The sequence below is a fragment of the Melitaea cinxia genome, chromosome 2 (assembly GCF_905220565.1).
Source record: "Melitaea cinxia chromosome 2, ilMelCinx1.1, whole genome shotgun sequence".
NCBI classification, from domain to species: domain Eukaryota; kingdom Metazoa; phylum Arthropoda; class Insecta; order Lepidoptera; family Nymphalidae; genus Melitaea; species Melitaea cinxia.
The window spans coordinates 1,010,843-1,030,739 of record NC_059395.1 but is presented as its reverse complement, the minus strand read 5'-3'; positions in this window follow the sequence as shown (position 1 = coordinate 1,030,739).

The following is a 19,897-nucleotide window of genomic DNA, read 5'->3' as shown; positions in this document are numbered from 1 at the left end:
TTCACGTGTTGCGAATAGATATACGAGTATATCTGACAGATAAAGAGAGAATTTTATTTGTTAAATACCAAAACCGACTCTTCGATGACTCTTTATTTAATCGATAGGTGATGGACGTCATGTGGTTCCAGTTTAATTGAGGCATTTTTGAGTTATCGCTGGTAATGCGTATTTACTTAACTACTTTTTCGTCAACCTACGTTGTATTACACGTCATAACTTTTTACTGTTTGTAGCGGTTTTGATGATAATTGTTATAATCAAAAGCTGATGCTTGTCTTTTGGTCCCATTTAAATTCGATCGATTCGATCGATCAATCGAGATCTGATAACAACTTTTTGAGTAACCTTTGATAACGCGTATTTATCTGACTAAGTTGTAAGTTGTAAGCAGCCCATTTAATTGAAGCAAATACGATTATCAGACTTAGAGAATTGTAGTGGCAGTGATCTGATCACTTGTGTCGCAGAACCGATAGCCGTTGGAGCAGACGTGTCCTGGAGTGGAGATCGCGTGACGGCAAACGCAGTGTGGGACGTCCTCCGACCCGTTGGACCGACGATCTACGTAAGATTGCCGGTGTAGGCTGGATGAGTATTGCAGAAAACTGGGAATTCCAGCGCGAACTTGAGAGAGCCTATGTCCAGCAGTAGACTGCAATAAGCTGAAGTAACTGAACTTTCTGGCTGATCTGTTGAATACTGTCATAAGTCAGGTACCTTTAATAGTAAGTAATGACAGACAAAAAATGTTTTAAGATTTTGTAAGTAACTTTATATCGGCGTTCTTATGATTATTTTGAATTATCATTTATTTATCTTATGTCTAATGTAACAATTACCAAAAACACATTATTTTTTAATATTAATATCAAATTCATAACAATACGGTTCATAACTTTTTTACGTACATTTCTTAAAAGAAAAAAGAAAAAAAAACTTAACAAATCAACAATATGTAAAGCAAATATTTTATACAACAACAATATGGAAACAATAAGAAAACATTTTGACAGGTATATTACAACATACCTCATGATAAATAATCAGCAGTATGGCGTAGTGACAGAGATATAAATATAAAAAAAGACACCATAAAACCGATCGACTCTATATTAATGGAACGGTCTGTTGATTTATTCCCAAGGAATCTCAGGAAACTGGCTCGGAGCCAAGCGATCGCTACACAACATGGATACTGCAATTCGAGATTTCGAACGATTTTAGGACCGATATCGGCTAAAATACAGGCGTCTTGCGAATTATTAGTGTTGAAATAGTTCGCGGAGATATATCGTGATCGAGGCCAATCTACAATAATAGTCTGGTCAAGTTAGACATAAAAATAGTGGTCAAATAACAAAAACTCCGACAGACCTGAACTTTATAGAGACCTGGGGTAAGCTAGTAGAAATACAGTGCCAAGAGTCCAATCAATTCCATTTCTGGCAAAATGGTCATGGGTCAAAATTGACGTTTTTTTTTTTTGGATTTTTCTCGGAAACTTTTACATCATAATAAATGATCCAAACACTTTTTTCCCTAGAAACAGAATTCGAACAACTACCGGACTATAAGTAATAAGTAATAACCATCTATCATTTCTTAAGAACAAAATGAAATACATATATATTACAATTTTGTTCTTTGTCCATTTTTTACATCAATTGCAAATACTACTTCGCTTGTATATGCAGTATAATATTTCTAAGTAAATATTTCAAGAAAAGATTTTGTTTTATGTTCATCGTGCTAGACAAATTATCAGCCAACCTGAATTTGAACAGTATGTTGGATGCTCCAATCCTTCCCCAAAATGTATAAAAAGGCCTTATCCTAGTCGTGGGTTCTGGTTCCTGGCTTTGGAGCAGTAAGTATAAACGATTGAGTGGTTGAAACTGGAAAAATCGCTTGATGTCATAAACATAACTAAACTTTTAGACAATGTATTTTATAGCAAAATAAAATAAAATCTTAGAATAAACAAACTCTGTTGCAGTCTTTGAATAACATATGGCGATAAATTTATCGACTTACAATACGATAGGTACTCAAAAACTGCATTGGTAAAATAATGACAAAAAGTATCGAAAGAGGTTGAGAATTGAACAAAATTAACTCCAACACACTTGGCTCAATTTCTACGTTCTAGATATTTATGAGTGAATAAACTCGCTATATCTTCTACGCTGCACCATTCCCTGACTTATGAAAAACACAATTTTCCATACTAGTACCATAATGTGCATTCAATTATTTATTGTTTTCCGTGCCATAATAGTGTTTGTTTCCGATATAAATTCTAATGTTTATTGTCTCCGAATTTATTCTCGGTATATCTTTCCGACGTTTCAAGTTCGTTCCGTTCATATTTTGAAGTTATAGTTTTGTTTATATTTCTTTCGTATATTTCATGTATTGTTTTAAAATTAGCTTTACATATAAAGTTTGTAATGTACTTTAGTTTGCTATTATCATTATCATCATTATCATCATTTTCTAAACATGATTTTTTAAACATGATATTTCTGAATATATTCGCGAACGTTTTGTATCATTTTTTTTTTGTTTCTTATCTGATGTACACTGAGTCAGTATTCCGACCGTGTTTTATTAAGTATCACAAGCCGTTGGTACCAATTTCAATTATGCAACGACTCGCAGTGGAACAATTCATGGATTAAGATCCAACTTTCCTAAATATGGAGAAATAAATGGAGAGAAGCATTCTACCCAACAAAACAGAAGAAAGCCAGAGACATTTACGGTCTGAAATTTAAACCCCTTATATAAACTTCACTGAAAAAATCAGCTGTTCTGCCATGTTTCATATCAAAATAAAACAACACAATTCCGCGCCTCATTACTCTCGGAAGCATTCAGGCTCACAGCATTATACTTTAATGTTAATCATAGTAAGTTCCAGTGGTAATTTATTATTGCTGATTGCTATTCCTTGAATAAATAAAGTTTATTTTCTTGTTTAGTTACAAAAGGGCGCGGAGTTTTGAAGTTTCGCACAATTGTGGTTAAAACTTAAGAAAGTTTCGGTAACTTTACAAGAGAAGTCAACAAGCATTAGTCAAGGATTTCAGCCATGTTTGGCACTAAATGTACTAGCCAGAACTGTACGGAATAGCGCTGGCGTTGCGGTTGTAAGCGGCTTAAAACTTCAGAATGTGCGAGAAACAAACCATTGTTGAAATCGACTGTGTCTAGTATTGAATCTTTGTTCTAAATATATGTTAGAATAATAATAAATATATTATGTTCTGTACCTTATGTTATACTCTGTATTTAACAGAATGTTTCAGCCTTTCATCAGTCCATATATTGATATCAAGAAGACAAAGGCTTATCATTCACACGAAATAAACTGTTTAGAGTAACATACGTAGACCATAATTTCTTTGAGAAATATAGCTTTCCGTTCATGATTAATTTATCAATCGTTTCGGTATAATGGTGGGAATAAACACTTTAAAGCCACCTGTCACGTGCTGGTTTCTACTCGGGCAGATATTTATATTTTCAACTTACATTTATGGTGTGGATGACTCTGTGGATCTGTTAATCATCTTTCGGAGACTGTGTAAAATGCCGATCGCCGTTATAGGGAAATTATCTACGCTTACGCTTACGATTCAGCTTGTAATATTTTACTGCTGGGCATAGGCCTGTTTTCCAGTGTATGAGAAGGATCAGAGCTTAATCCACCGCGTTACTCTAATGCAAATTGACGGATATATTCCCTCGGTGAGTAACGATCACTATAAGGTGTACACGATAATAACCAAGACCAACGGCTTAACGTGCTCTCCGAGGCACGGTGGAGAGACTCACAAGAACTGCAGGGAAATTATCTACCAACTTACAACGTGTTAACTTACAACTTAACGTACTTGCGACGTGTTGAGTTAAGCTCTGAAGCTTCTACTATACGGAAAAGAGAACATCACACTCAGCAATGGGATATTACAGGCTTAATTTGTTCATTATAGTTCAATATACAAAGCCTCATAATACGAATTCAAATATAAAAATAATGGCTATAAGCTTTTATGACTACAATTTTAGATAACTTCCCATTATTAATAAAAAAAATGAATGATACCAAATTTACTGGTTACACAGCATCAGTAATAGACTCGAGGGACGGCGCTGAGTTAATGAGGCAGGAATTTTTCCTTTTAACAGATTTCTCACACCATTGTTAAATATTAACGACTGTGTTTAAAATTAATGACTGGCAGTTACTCGTATTATAAGAAATACTTCTAAGGTATATTTTTTCTCGAATTATATTACTAGGAGCCCTTAATATTAATATTGTTAATAGATTTTAAGACTGAAATAGTTTTTAACCTACTTCCAAAAAAGGAAGAGGTTCTCAATTCGACTATGTTTTTTTTAAGGTATGTTACTTCAGAACTTTTGACTGGGTGGACCGGTTTCGACATTTTTTTTTTAATCTAAAGGTGGTGTGTTTAATTTGGTTCTATTTAAATTTATTTGTGATCTAACAACTACTTTTTGAGTTATATCTAATAATGCGATTTTACTTGACCATTTTTTCGTCGACCTACGTTGTGTTATACCACATAACTTTTTACTGGATGTACCGATTTTGATTATTTTTAATTTAATCGAAAGCTTATTTTTATCATGTGGTCACATTTAAATTTCATTGAGATCTTATAACAACTTTTTGTGTAATCTTTGATAATACGTATTTACTTGACTATTATTTCGCCTACTTACGTTGTATTACTTATCGATGTAATTGAAGTCGGTTTTTTTTTTTTCGTTTACGAGCAAATACAATTATGTATTTAGTAATTTTTTCTTAGCAGAATCTTTATTTTGAATTCGGTGATCGGCTTCAAATTATCTGTAATTCGTTATTATAGAAAGGCAATTTAAACCTTGAAAGTTAAACTTGATTAAAGATCTTGATCTTTGATTTATCTCTACAAATTTAATACAATTTATTTATAAATTTTTCAAATCTTGTCGTCAATAGATAGTTGTGGTATAAATCATGTCCGCGTAAAATATTCCAAAAAATAATAATAATAATAATAATACGCTTTATTGTAAACCAAACAGAAATGATACATAGCAAAGAAAGAAAAAATATTAACAATATATTAGATAACATATATTTAAAATAGCGCATTTCTTCGTTGAATGCGATCCTCTAAACCAAAAATGCAACAAATCTAATGTTGACATGGATTGAAACGTGAAAACTTACTACGATGTATTTTTGGTTCCTTTCAAGTGACAAATTTTAAATAAATAATGATCAAAAATTACGAAATTATTAAACTAGGAGTTACAATGTTAATGGATCATGATTATATGATTACATCTTGATCCGAAATGAAGCAAGGCATGAGAACATGAGAGTAGCTGTCCGGCATTAGCATAAAACGAGGCATAACTCAGGGAACGGCAAGGATTATGTCGAGTAATTCTCTAATGCCCAGAGTTACTAAGAAGATTTAGCAGATGCGACCTTGCCGTGTAGTCTAGGAGCTAATTGATATTTATAACGAGACGAAAATAAGACATTTATTGTAAGAAAGCTTACATTTACAACAACGGCTTTGGGTAGTTAGCAAATTGTTAGTTGATGTTCATTAATGGTTTTGTTATATAATCTTAACTTACAAAGTAGTTTCTTGTTTTCACCTTGATTAGTTATAAATTTTGAATTCGTAGCTCGCATTTTACACATATTTATATAGTAGATATCAGACAGATAACTGGTGCAAAGAAATACACGCCTATTTTGGACTCTAACTCATATTCGCCTGTGATAACGTTTGCATAACAATCATAATCAAAAATTACTTTATTCAAACAGGCTTCAAAACACTTTCGAATCGTCATTTTACAAATTTTAAATTTTAAAAGTTATTGTTATTTTTAAACAGATTCTGCAGAGAAGAATCGGCAAGAAATTTCGCAGTTACTCCTTGGAAAATAATATGTGTTTTACTACAAATTTAGTAATATCTTGCATGACATATACAGCTTCACTAAAATTAGTAATAAACATTAAATGAAGTAACAATGACTTACGCATTCTGTGCTTTAATTGTGACGATTGATTTGATTTGATATGTAAATGTTATTTAACCATAATCTCCCCCTCTCTTCCTGTAGGTGTCGTAAAAGGCGGCTAAGAGATAACATAGTTCCACTACCACCTTGGAACTTATAAAGCCGACCGATGGCGGGATATCCATCCAACTGCTGGCTTTGAAATACACAGGCCGAAGACGGGCAGCTGCGTCTTCGGTGCGACAAAGCCAGCCCTGCGGTCACCAACCCGCTTGCCCAAGGTGGTAACTATGTGCAACACACATAAGTTCACGCCATTCTTGGCGCGAACTTGTGGACGCCTATGTCCAGCAGTGGACTGCAATAGACTGTAGTGATGATGATGATGATGATGATGATGATGAACTATAATCTAATTGTATACTATGGGATATCAAATGCATTACGCATTAGGCATGGTATCTGGTTTCTATAAATTACGGGTAAGTCCTTAAATGCGTCAATAAAACCCAGATAAACTGGTAAACCTTTCAGCAAGCATCGGCTAAATCTTTTGAACACTCTAAGCGTTGTGTCAAAATTTGTATAAAGGAGTTGAAATTTTGAGATTACCAGTCCCTTTAATTTAGGAAGGGTATATTTATGGAGACGATAAAATATCTGTTAATGTTTTAAAAATAAGCTTTAGAAGAGAAAATATCAATTCAGTTGTAGAGTTATTGAACTGAATCAGCTTTCATAAATAGAATAATAAAGTAAATATCCCACAGCTGGGCAAAGGTATCTTATTCACATAGGTAATATTGCGCGTTGGCTGATAAAATTTTCGTATTACCAGTGTCTATAATAACAACCAAGACCGGCAGCTTTAGGCATTTATAAAAATTAATAATTCATCCTTTGATTATTCCCTTTGTAAAATACAATAAGATTTATACAAAGGAGTATTGTTTAAGCGGAGATGAATTTATTCACAAACTTAAATCAAAAACGTTATTTCAAGAGATAATTTATTATAAAATTATAATCTGCTTTTAAACAATGATCGAGAACTTAATCAAAGTAAAATAACAATAAAGATGCCTTATAATTAGTCATCATTTTGTGACGTTACAGGCACGTGATCTGACGTAAAACGCGATTAGGCTGCCATCTGTGGCATTAATACGCTATTAGTATTAAATAATTGTCGCCGCTAAAGTACATCTATAAATGTAAATATAGATTATAGAGTTAAGTATGAATTACAAGATTTTATTTCATTGTTAGGGTTAATTGAAATATTCCTAAATAGCTCTATACAATATTTAAGACTAGCTTTTACCCGCGGCTGCAGTCGTATTGATTTTTCTTTTAAATAGAAATTACCCTATGTTACTTCTAATACCTTCAAGAATACAAAAGAATTACAAAGTTTCATGGTGATCGGTTGAGTAGTTTTTGCGTAAAAGCGTAACAAACCTGCATTCACATTTATAATATTAATCGCATTTATACTATCGAGAGCAATAGAAAAAAATATATAAAAAAATAATAAAATACTGAGAAAATGTATCCATGTTAAATAAACACGAAATTTAAACAAAATATAAGTACATTACCAATCGAATCTTTTACGCCGAGTTGCACGAAACAAAATTAAAATTTAAGTAGTGATTAAACTAATTTAATCGCAAGAATTGTATGAATTTCTTTGTGATTAAATTAGTTTAATCTCTAATTAAATTTTAATTTTGTTTCGTGCAACTCGGCGTTAGTCATTATTGAGTAAGTTATAGGACCTATAGAATTATACCATTTCCTTAGGCCCATCTCAGTAACGTGTATTTGCAAACTTCAATTTAACTCAAATCGTTTAAAAAATGCAAATGTCTTAATAAAAAAAAAAAAAGAATTAAAAAATCCTTTTTGCAACTTTTTTTTACGTAATTTAATTGTGTTTCATCATCATCATCATTACAGCCTATACAGTCCACTGCTGGACATAGGCCTCCACAAGTTTACGCCAAAAATAACGTGAACTCATGTGTTTTGCCCATAGTCACCACGCTGGGCAGGCGGGTCGGTGACCGCAGTACTGGCTTTATCGCACCGAAGACGCTGCTGCCCGTCTTCGGCCTGTGTATTTCAAAGCCAGCAGTTAGATGGTTATCCCGCCATCGGTCGGCTTCTTAAGTTCCAAGGTGGTTGTGGAACCTTGTTATCCATTAATCGCCTCTTACGACACCCACGGGAAGAGAGGGGGTGGCTAAATTCTTTAGTGCCGTAGCCACACAGCACGTGTAATTGTGTTTATTCTCAAATAAAAAAGTCAATTAAATTGACTTAGGGATTATTCACAAACTACTAACACTAGCTTTTAAATATATAAAAAATCATCAAAATGTGTACACTTGGTAAAAAGTTATGATGTAATAATACACATAACAAACAAACAGTCGAATTGAGAACCTCCTTTGAAAGTTATATATACATTTTTTTTTCGTTGAAATTTTTTAGAATCGTGATTTGAAACTCGGTTTTTTTATATCACTAGGTCGGCAAACAAGCGTACGGCACGCCTGATGGTAAGAGATTACCGTAGCTTATAGACGCCTACAATACCAGAAGCATGGAAGGCGCGTTGCCGACCCAATCCCCAACCCCCCCCCCCCCCCCCCCCCCCAGGAGCTCTGGACTCGATGAAACGAAAACGCGTTACAATAAAGAAACAAACATAATACATAAATGTACAAAAGAGAATGAGATAAAATAAATTACACAGTATTCACTTCTGCCGTTTTTAAGTTAAACACACACACACACACTATTTGTTATCATAATGATTGTCCAATAAACTGTCTTCGTTTTATTTGTTACACTTCAAGTGGTAAAAAAACTGAAAAAGGGTATATGAAACAAAATCTAACTTACCCTTGGTGATAAACAACTAATTATACAACTAATGTACCTGAAAAACTAAACTAAAGCTCCCCGACTAAAGTCTTAGACTAACGGAACGTTCTGACTGAGAAATATTTGCAATTGTTGGTGGTAACGTCTGACGTTTTGAACAAATGTTTGCTCAAAGTTCAGGACTTGTAACGACTTCGGTGGTTCTTCTATTTTTCTTTTCGAAAAATTTTCCGAAAGAACTTTTAGTATGTTTCCTTGGAGAACGATCGTTACCTCGCCGATACGTTCAGGTAAAACTCAGGTATTTAGTAACTTTCAAAGAAAATCTGAGATGCAAGTTAAAATCAGATCAAAATGTTTAAATAAAGACAAAAACAAGCTGTATCGTCTATATATCCAGCTTATAGATAAATGGCGTCAGCCAAATTAAGATGAACTGATACTTCAAAGATTTTTGTTCATTTCGAGTTTTAATTTAATTTGGAATTAATATTGAGGATATACTTATATTATTATATATGGGTGTCGTAAGAGGCGACTAAGGGATAACACAGTTCCACTACCACCTTGGAACCTATAAAGCCAACCGATGGCGGTAACACAGACCGAAGACGGGCAGCAGCGTCTTCGGTGCGACAAAGCCAGCCCTGCGGTCACCAACCCGCCTGCCCAGCGTGATGACTATGGGCAACATACATGACTTTACGCCATTTTTGGTGCGAACTTGTGACTGCGTTAGGTTGAAGTGATTGAGGATTATGATATATTTAATTTGAAAACTGTCTACCTTTGTAAGTTTTAGAAAATATATTATCAGAGCAGAATAAGTAAATATAAGCCCAGTATCATAGTATGAATTCAAATCGTACACGGGTTCATTCAAGTCCATTCAGTAGTTTTGCGTGATGCGCATCTATGATAGATAGACCAAAACAAAACAAAATGGATATATGACTCGTGTACGAGTATAGTGTCCTTCGATAAATTTTTTTGAGTATCTTTAATGAACTTCAATTTAACCTTTTACAGTTTTATTAAAAGTAGACTTATTTAGATAGTAAAAAAAAGGTCACTGCTTTAAAAAAAATAACTCTTAAACACTACCATGGGTACTGGAGTACCCCACACTATATTTAAATCCTAATATTTACTTAAATATTTCAAGAAAGTTTTTGCAGTTCAAGCTAATAGTGGAAATTATAATAATTTTGTTTGCTCTTTAAATGGTTAATTTTGATATAGTATTAATTTTATTGCATAAAATGTCGGTGGGGTCTTCTGGGACCCCACGGTAGTATCTCATCATACATATCCACGGTATATCTTTAAAATTGAGGGTAGTGTTCTAGAGTTAATAGTTAAAAAACTTTAAAAAACTTTGTCTTTAAATAAATTGGCGTATGCTAATAACGGCCACAGTCTAGGCGTGTTTTGTCATACCACAGAATTCATAACATGAAGGGAAAAGTTGACCTTGCGAATAATTGTGTTTGCTCGCAAACGATAAAAAATGACTTCAAGTTCTCAAGTAACACACATAAAAACAGTCGAATTGAGAACCTCCTCGGTTTTAAGTAAGCAGATTTTAATATGAATTTAAGAACATTTTAGAAAAGGGAAAACTTGTATGTATAAAATATTAATTAATTTCTGTTTCTAGGAAACCACAAATATATAATCATTCAAAAACATATATATTTTTTTTTATATCTGGTAAGCGATTACCGTAGCTTATAGACGCCTGCAACACCAGAAGCATCGCAAGCGCGTTGCCGACCCAATCCCCAATCCCCCCCAGGAGCTCTGGTCACCTTACTCATCAACAGGAACACAATACTGCTTGAAAGCAGTATTATTTAGCTGTGATCTTCTGTAAGGTCGAGGTACTACCCCAGTCGGGCTGCTCCATATTTTGAGCAAGAAATTCGTACTGTGCCCTACCTCAGTTAAAGTTATTCAAGATTAACTTTTAAAACGTCTTATAAGAAATTATAATTATACGTGTTTGTTAAATTAATTATGTGTGAGACTATCGCTAATTTGGAATTTAGTTGCTGCAGAAATTAATCAGCCAGAAAGTTTGCAGATTTTCTTCTAAAAATATACATAAGTATATTATGACGACGCGTTGGCGCGATCACAGTACTGACGTTGCGCTGGCGGTCACGACAGATATTTGTATTGGCCATATAGATGTTTGTCGTGGTCTGGGCGTTGTATGTATTGTGTATATTGTGTGTGTTTCCGGACCCCAGATACGGGAGAAAATCCTACTGGGGGCCGTTGAGTGTGATGCGTTTATTTATTTATTATTACCATAGACACAACACTATAACCCAAATAAGTTTACTTAGTGTAATTAATGTTCGATTGATAGTATAATCTGTACAATTTTTTAATATATAATCATCACATATCAAAAATCGACCGTTCCAGCGGGGATGGAACCTGCATCTCCGACTTACCGTGTCAAGCTTTTTAGCCAATTAAGCTACGGAACGATGTACTCGCTAGATCGAAATTTTTGATATGATGATTTTATATTCGGTCTAAGCGACCGTGGCACCTTATAGTGAGTCCTTTACAGCACTCGTAACTATTCAGTTTGTTTAGAATTTCCTAATGTGTGGGTATCACAAAAATAAATCATATGAAGTATAATCAGTGTTTTGTAAAAACTTTTTGTCCCCGCCTGAAATAACTTGAAGCATATAATTATATTATTAATACATTAACTATCGAATTGAATACATAATACACTTGCTTTTCCCTTTTTAGTGGTCATTTGTCGCAATCGGGTTTTTGTTTGTTTTTTAATAATTAAGTTTTATTATCCGTCAATTGACCACAGCAATTACATGTTTTGTAAAATACAAGTTTTTTTTTTTTTTTTAATATAGTTTGATGCATTAACAGTTTTCTTAATAAGATTCCATTTAAATTCGGTACCCTTAAAACTAACAATCATTCAGTTTACTTGAGACACTGAGATGAGCGCAAGATATTACAAGTAGAAAGTGGAGTTAGAGGAACCTATATTAAAATCTTCGAAGCCAGAGCGTTGACTTCACTTTTACAATTCTTAGAAGAAATTATGGATTCGAAATTTATTCAAGCGCATCTTCGTCACCGTTTTTCCATACCGTCACTTCTATTATACAGCTTAGAGGAAAAAATATCACGATATTATTTGTTTTTTTATCGGTACACTGCTCGTTTCCCAAGCTTAATGCAATTGTATTCAAGTTGTAAAGCGCAATGGACACGTTAGAAGCGATAGCGTCGTATTTTCACTATCGAAAGAAAGGTTTTTATTCGTAAAAAGCCGAAAGGGGACACGTTAAATTTTAAAAAAGTTCCAGTATTAAAATTCAACGGTGAACTTCCCAGTAAAAAACCGACCGCAAACTGGAGCAACTTCGACGCTTAGTCGGAAAAAACTACAAAAATTGTTTACTATACTCTCACATAATTTGTTCAACCTATAAAATTTCTGCAGAGATTTTACGAGCTCGGATTATTCTTTAACAAAACATTCGAGCAGAGTTTACGACTGAAACTTTTTATTTAGTACGTTGAATTACTATAACGCGATTTACGAAATATGTTTCTCGTTATCTTCGAGATACTTGAACGAAAGTGTTTTACGCTTATAAGAGATCAAACAAAATCAAAATTTTCCTTCACTCGAGCACGCTTCAGAAGCATCTCGAGTCCAGAGTATCGTACCGTCATTTTACGATATAATTTTACATTGTTTACAATTTGAAGCCATGCTAATAGATTTGTTTTTACATCAGCCTGTTCAATTTTGTGCCTATTGTGTGAACATCACTAAATTGATATAGTCAGTATACGTGCTATTAACATTATCTGCCCGGTATAATCACTTGGACGTATAGATATTTCTTTCCCGTTAGTAGAAGGGGAATGAATCTACCACAATACTCCACTGCAGTTTGTCTTGTTTATATTTAGTTGTTAGACTAAATTTGCAATTAAAACTTTAACAATAGCAAGTTTGTTTGCCTAAAAATAAAATAAAAAAGTATGTGTGTAAGCTCCAACGCACGACTGGAGTCGTGAGGAGGCACAAAAAGGCTTACTAGTCTAAGCAAAAGATTAACTCAATCGGATTCCGATAGATGGCGTACAAAAAAGTAAAGAGGTCATTTGTTCAGTACATTTACTTTTCATATTTTGTTCATAACGGGGGCCATAAATGAAAATCGATTCTATAGGAGCATACTCCAAAACATATACATAGCTCTGCTTAAACTCTCCTAAAGCTAACAATTAAAATTAATTAATAAATAAAATTAATTGTCGTTCAACAAATTACGTTCCGATTTTTACTTCGTACAAAACTATATCTTTTTAATTTTTCGACAGTTTTTAATTTGGATTTTCGTACAAAATTTTGAAGTTTTAATTAAATGTTAAAAGCGAATAGTTTTAGAAGTAAATAGTTTTCAATCTGAGCTGACAGAAACAATACTGGCTTGAGCCGTCACAAGCAGAGTCGCGGAAACCCCGAGTCCGCTTGCAAAATGCTCTAATTATACAACGCAATATTACCCTCCTTCCAACTCATGCTATAATATATATTGATATTTTTTGCTTAAAAAAATAAAGTTCAGTCAGTCAGTCAGTCAGTCAGTCAGTCAAGTCAGCCTATTGTACATCCCAGCCAACACCAGCAATCTTACGTAGATATTTTAGAAGTAATTTTTTTTACGCACGTTGACTTGGGGATTAAGCTGGTGAATGCGTGACGAGAGCGTTACGAAAAGCGTGATCGGACAAGTCGGACGGAAGTTGAGAGGAAGAGATAAGTTAGTGACGATAGAAAGAAAGATACGTTTCATACGTTTACGTTTTCATACGTTTTTACCTTTAGAAAAAATGTGTATGTGCAATTCACACACACTTTTTTTTACCTGTGGAGTTTCTTGTCGGGTCTTCTCTGCATAATCTATATTCCGAATTAGTGGTACCTTCAATTTTAAGGATAATAATTAAAATTTTAATTTATAAGAATACGTTTCGAAGGTGCTTTTGGAGTATTATTTATAGCTTAGTTCCATAGCAATGCTTTTTGCAATGTTCTACTAACTCAGGTGACATCGCAATCAATATCTAGTGCACAGTCAAGTATTGACCAAAAAAAAATTAGTCAAGCTTTGGAAAGTTTAACTTTCGCTAGCTATATCATACGATAGTTTCGCTTGCCCTGTGTGACGAGAACAAAACTATTTCTGTGATTTTAATTAACGTCCATTGCGCGATATTACAGAAGGGTTGAGGGTTGACGCTGTTCTAAAGGAGGAAAAGGATTGGAATTAGAGAAAAGAGCCGATTATTACTTAGAATTGAACGATCCTTTAGAACATTAATGAATGAACACTTTTTTTTATATTAATAATAAATAATAATAAACGCCTCATATTCAACGCCCCTAGTAGGATTTTCTCCTGTGTCGGAGGTCCGGAATCACAATACACAAGCACAAATACCCAGACCACAGCAAATATCTATATGGTCAATACAAATGTCTGTCGTGAGCGGGTATCGAACCCGCCACCGCTAGCGCAACAGTTAGTGCTGTAACCGTTGCGCTAACGCGTCGTCTTTTATCAATGAAAATTATTTATAATTATGTAATTAATTCCTATCCCTACGATAATAAAACTAAAACTTATCGGAAACTGGACAACAATATATTTGTTTGCTTAAAATATGAATATACGAAGATCTATAATTTATTGAAGGTTGAAAGCGAGTCTTATTAATAGTGAAACAAGAGAAAAATTCACCGCAATCTGATTTATTAAAAACTCTTGTTATTTTTATAACATTTCGTAGCTATAAATCTAGTCACACGATCTATATGAAAGCTATGCTTACTAAACCATGGTAACTATGGAGCCATTAACACAATTTCGTAGAAAATAACATACTTTAGCTTTTAAAAACTACATTTATCAAACTTTTTGTTTATTTTTTATTGAATATAATACAACGTCAGAACCAATTTGAAATGCATTAAAGACATGCGGTTGAATCGCTCCGAGCAATACCGAAAACTTTTCCAATATGCATCTTTAGTGACACGCAATTTCAGTTTTCGGTTTCTCTCCGTTTATTGCTTTTATTCGCCACGTCTCGATGGGAATTGTATCATGTGATTTCTCTTAAAATTTCTCGTGTAATATTCATACTAACATATTGGGTATGCAAATTTTATCAACCAAAATGTGTGGAATTAAATTTGTATTGGATTGGTTCTGTTTTAAATTAATTCATTTGGATTTGGGTATAGTTTAGTCTGGAAGGATTTTTTTATGAATAATTACGTCTCATCTGGGTTATTATTTAATTACAAAGTTTAGCCTATTTCTGTTTAGTGCAATTCAATTCAAACTCACACATATTCATACAGTTTAGACGACACTAATGTATGAAAGTCTTAAAAAGTGTTTCTAAATACCACGCAGTGATCACTGTGTCTGCTCAGCGGCTGTACGTGTCTTACACCGACGCTACACCGCATAGCTGTCAGTACTGACCATCGCAAGCGAACTTGCATCGTCTTGTAAAGGTTTATTATCGCGACACGGACACAGTTAATCTCATGCACTCCGCATATTTTGAATCTATATTCCGCAGTAATCATCACGTTAATGTAATCTCGCCTTATATTTTAGTAGTTATAAGCTACGCGTTGAGCTGTCAGCACTGACAGTTGAAATAACTCGAAATCGGGATGTACAGACGACTATTTAACAGATAGGGGATATAGATTAGGGATACACGCCTTTAATTGTTATTTTAATTTACCTAAAGCATGAAAAAGAGCCAACCCGCAATAGAACAGCGTGGCGGATTAAGCTTCGATTCTTCACCTACATGGAGAAATAGGCCTATGCACAGCAGTGGGAAGTTACAGGCTGAATTGTGAATCGTGAATAAAAAGAGACCAAAAGAAAGAAAACTAGTTGAAGTAATAAAAAGAGATAGACATTAAACCATTGAGTATTCAAATTATTACTTTCCCAATTTAAAATATTATAAAAAATATGACTAATGCACAAACATACGATGATTTTAACGTAAATTATGGCCTATTATAAAACTTGACAAACTAGTGATTATAATTAATTGTATGCATCGATTTATAACGAACCCATTAGCGTGGGTGGGAATGAGGCTTTATGTATACACTAGCTTCTGCCCGCGACTTCGTGCGCGTGGAACAGTTTCTTTGGGCTAACTGGGGAAGCTCTCAAACCGAAAAAAAACCGATTTCGAAATATTCTTCCTTGGTGCTCCGCTCCTAGTGGTCTTAGCGTGATGATATATAGCCTATAGCCTTCCTCAATAAATGGGCTAACACTGAAAGAATTTTTCAAATCGGACCAGTGGTTCCTGAGATTAGCTCGTTAAAACAAACAAACTCTTCAACTTTATAGTATTAGTATAGATACATGGCTAATGTTTGTATGCGTAAATAATTTCATTTACAAAATAAAATCTAAATATGATCATCCGCCGGCTTTACCAAAAACATCATTCATCATCACAAGTTAATACTGTCTGGTCTATCCATCTTATGAAAGCGTGATGTTCGTATTATAAAGTAAATTTATATTTTTGTATATTCTTGTCGTTGCATTTTATAATATATAAAACAGAAATTTAGTAAAATATTCACATCGACACGTTACGACTGACATTCACCTGGCCTTTACGCCTGAACACCGTTCTCGGCTGAGTGAGTCCGCCATATGCTCGGGTTATAGGTTTCTAATAACAGTTTACACCCACTGTCCTTCTGTTCACTTGTTCCAATTTAGATTCAATTTTATCACCGTTTTATATTTCAGTTTTATTTGGTAAATGGTCATTTTCATATGTCTCACGAAAACAGTGTCGAATATTCTTTTATTAATTCTTTTTTCAAATTCATTCTTTTTTCAAATTCTTTCTTTTTGTAACTTTGTAAAAAAAATTAAGTCTTATGTTAAAACTATTTTTTAATTCGAAATTTTCCACTGGTAACGAAAGGGCTGGTGTATTTTTTGTCCAGAGAGATTTAGTTGAAATTGTAAATATGTATTTTTTTTAAAACTTCAAAATCAAAAAAAAAATGCTTTACAGTCTTATGTCAGGTACTTTATATAAAAGAAATAAAAAAGTAAATAAGAAAAAAATACGACAATTTGCGTAGTCACACAGCGAAATAAATAATAATAAATTGGTAAACTCAGCGATTTTTGTAAAGCATGAAAACGTTTTAATTCGAACCGAAACAATGATACCTTTTTGACAAAACTAAAACTCCACCTTGTATACACATTCTCCAGTGAATTGCAAATAAAATTGTCAGCGCTGATGTGCTCTTAAAGCACATTACTTGAAAACTACATCCTGTTCATACTTCCTTGTCTTTCTCTAACCACTACTAGCTGTTCCTTGTATGGTATTGAGTAATTCATCAAACTTTAATGAAATTGACTAACTCATGCTTGGCTCAATTGATTGCACACGAGAGTTCTGATTATTTATAACGTCTCATAATTTGAATATAACACTTATTTTGGACGGTACCGTGATACTTGCATTTCAGATATTATTTAAAAAGATTCATAGGCTGAAGGTTTATTTTGGAAGTCTCTCTCCTCCATTAAAAGCAATAGTATTTGTTACTTATTACAAGTGCAGCAAAATAGAACAAACAGAGCAACAATTATAAAAGATAGCTTAAAAGAACACTGTATATATGTGGGTATGCAGAAATAAAATGAACAATCACTTCAATACATACATATTTACACACAACCACGTCAGAATAAAAATGTCATACATATATTTGTGTGTGTGTTTGGTCTGTAATCATGTTCCGTGGATAAAGATAGACTGTAAAACCTTAAGCACTAAGCATGAACATTTCGAAGAATTTATCTAACAGAATATATCTATCAAATTTTCGCAATCACACACTTCACAACTTTAGTGGACTTCATTTACACTGTGCGGTTATTTGGTATCCCAATTACGTACATCCATTGAGATCGTACACGTGCACGCTTGAGTTTCGGAATGTTGGACTAATGAGATTTTCCCAAAACGCTGTGACCGATCTCACAATGATAATGTTTCAATCACCATTGAAAGTTACTAATTTGTGCCCATTTTAAAATTAATATTTACGCTTCAACATGTAATATTCCACTGCTGGGCATAGGTATCCATGTAGGAGAAAGATCAGACCTTAATCCACTAAGCTGCTCCAATGCACTTTGGCGGATATATTCCCTACTATGAGTAACGTTCGCTTTCAGGTATAATGATAACAACCGGGAGCGACGGGTTAACGTGCTTTTGCGGGGATCGAACCCGCAACCGTCAACGTAACATCCACAAACCAGTGCTGTGACCGCTGCGCCAACGCGGCGTCTAATACAAAACAAATACTAATTAATTTTTGTCGTTGTATAAATATTTCTTTTTGGTCTAAATGTTGTTCATACAGGGACTCCACAGTATCTACAAGAACATATACAGCCATCAGTCCTGGTTGTTAATATGATTGACAGATGCCAATTATGATTATTATCAGCTTCAAGTATTCCCTAGTATAATGTGAAGAGAACAGTACAAATATTTCAGTATAATATTGTTCAGAGAATATAGAAACTTTTCCGTTAAACGTACAGACACTGTCAAGGCTGGAAATTTAATGCCTCTAAAACTACAAGTTTGATAGTTAAACAATTAACAGGTATATGGGTATTAAATAATAAAGTCTAGAAAATCGAGTTTGTATCGAGAATCGGGTTAATGGTGTTACTGAAGCACTAACTCAGGGCGAACGGCGACGTTACAACAATATACTCAACGCGAGCAATTTACCTGGTTCGCAGATATATCGCCGTGCTTGTCATACAAACATTTGAATGAATGTGTCTGATTAGAACTTTCTCTCGTGCTTTGATTTGTTTCTTTATAAATTGACGAATTTTGTGTTTGTTTAATTCTGATTACTTAAAAATATATAATTTTTTTTTTTTTTTTTTTATATCACTAGTTCGGCAAACAAGCGTACGGCTCACCTGATGGTAAGCGATTACCGTAGCTTATAGACGCCTGCAACACCAGAAGTATCGCAAGCGCGTTGCCGACCCAATCCCCAATCCCCCCAGGAGCTCTGGTCACCTTACTCACCAACAGGAACACAATACTGCTTGAAAACAGCATTATTTTGCTGTGATCTTCTGTAAGGTCGAGGTACTACCCCAGTCGGGCTGCTCCATATTTTGAGCAGGAAATTCCTGCTGTGCCCTACCTCAGTTAAATATAAAGTTAATTATAATAGTAATCTTATTAAAATATTAAGTAATAGATAGCCAATCTTTGTAACCTATTTCACAATTGAAAGGAGTGACATCAGCATTAAAATTTTACAATAAAAATAATAAACAGGCATCGACCGTAACAAGCGGGGTCTTTGAGAGCGCCGGTACCGCGAGCGACGCATCTTTGGAGGTGTCGCATTAGGATGCTACCTATTTTCTAAAGTGCGTACATAAGTACACACACTTTTTATTATATTATATACCTGCCCATATAGATTTGCTGTTATAGTAACACAATCTTAATATATATAAATCTCGTGTCACAATGTTTGTCCTCAATGGACTCCTAAACTACTTAACCGATTTTAGTCAAATTTGCACACCGTGTGCAGTTTGATCCAACTTAAAAGATAGGCTATATTTTATTTTGATATATTATGTTATTATTATATTTCAGAAAAAAATAAGGTGATACGAAGTTCGCCAGGTCAGCTAGTCTCTTATAAAAATTGTCAAGTTCATATTTGATTACAATAACAGACGAACAGCGACAGAGGTAGGAGTTAATTAAA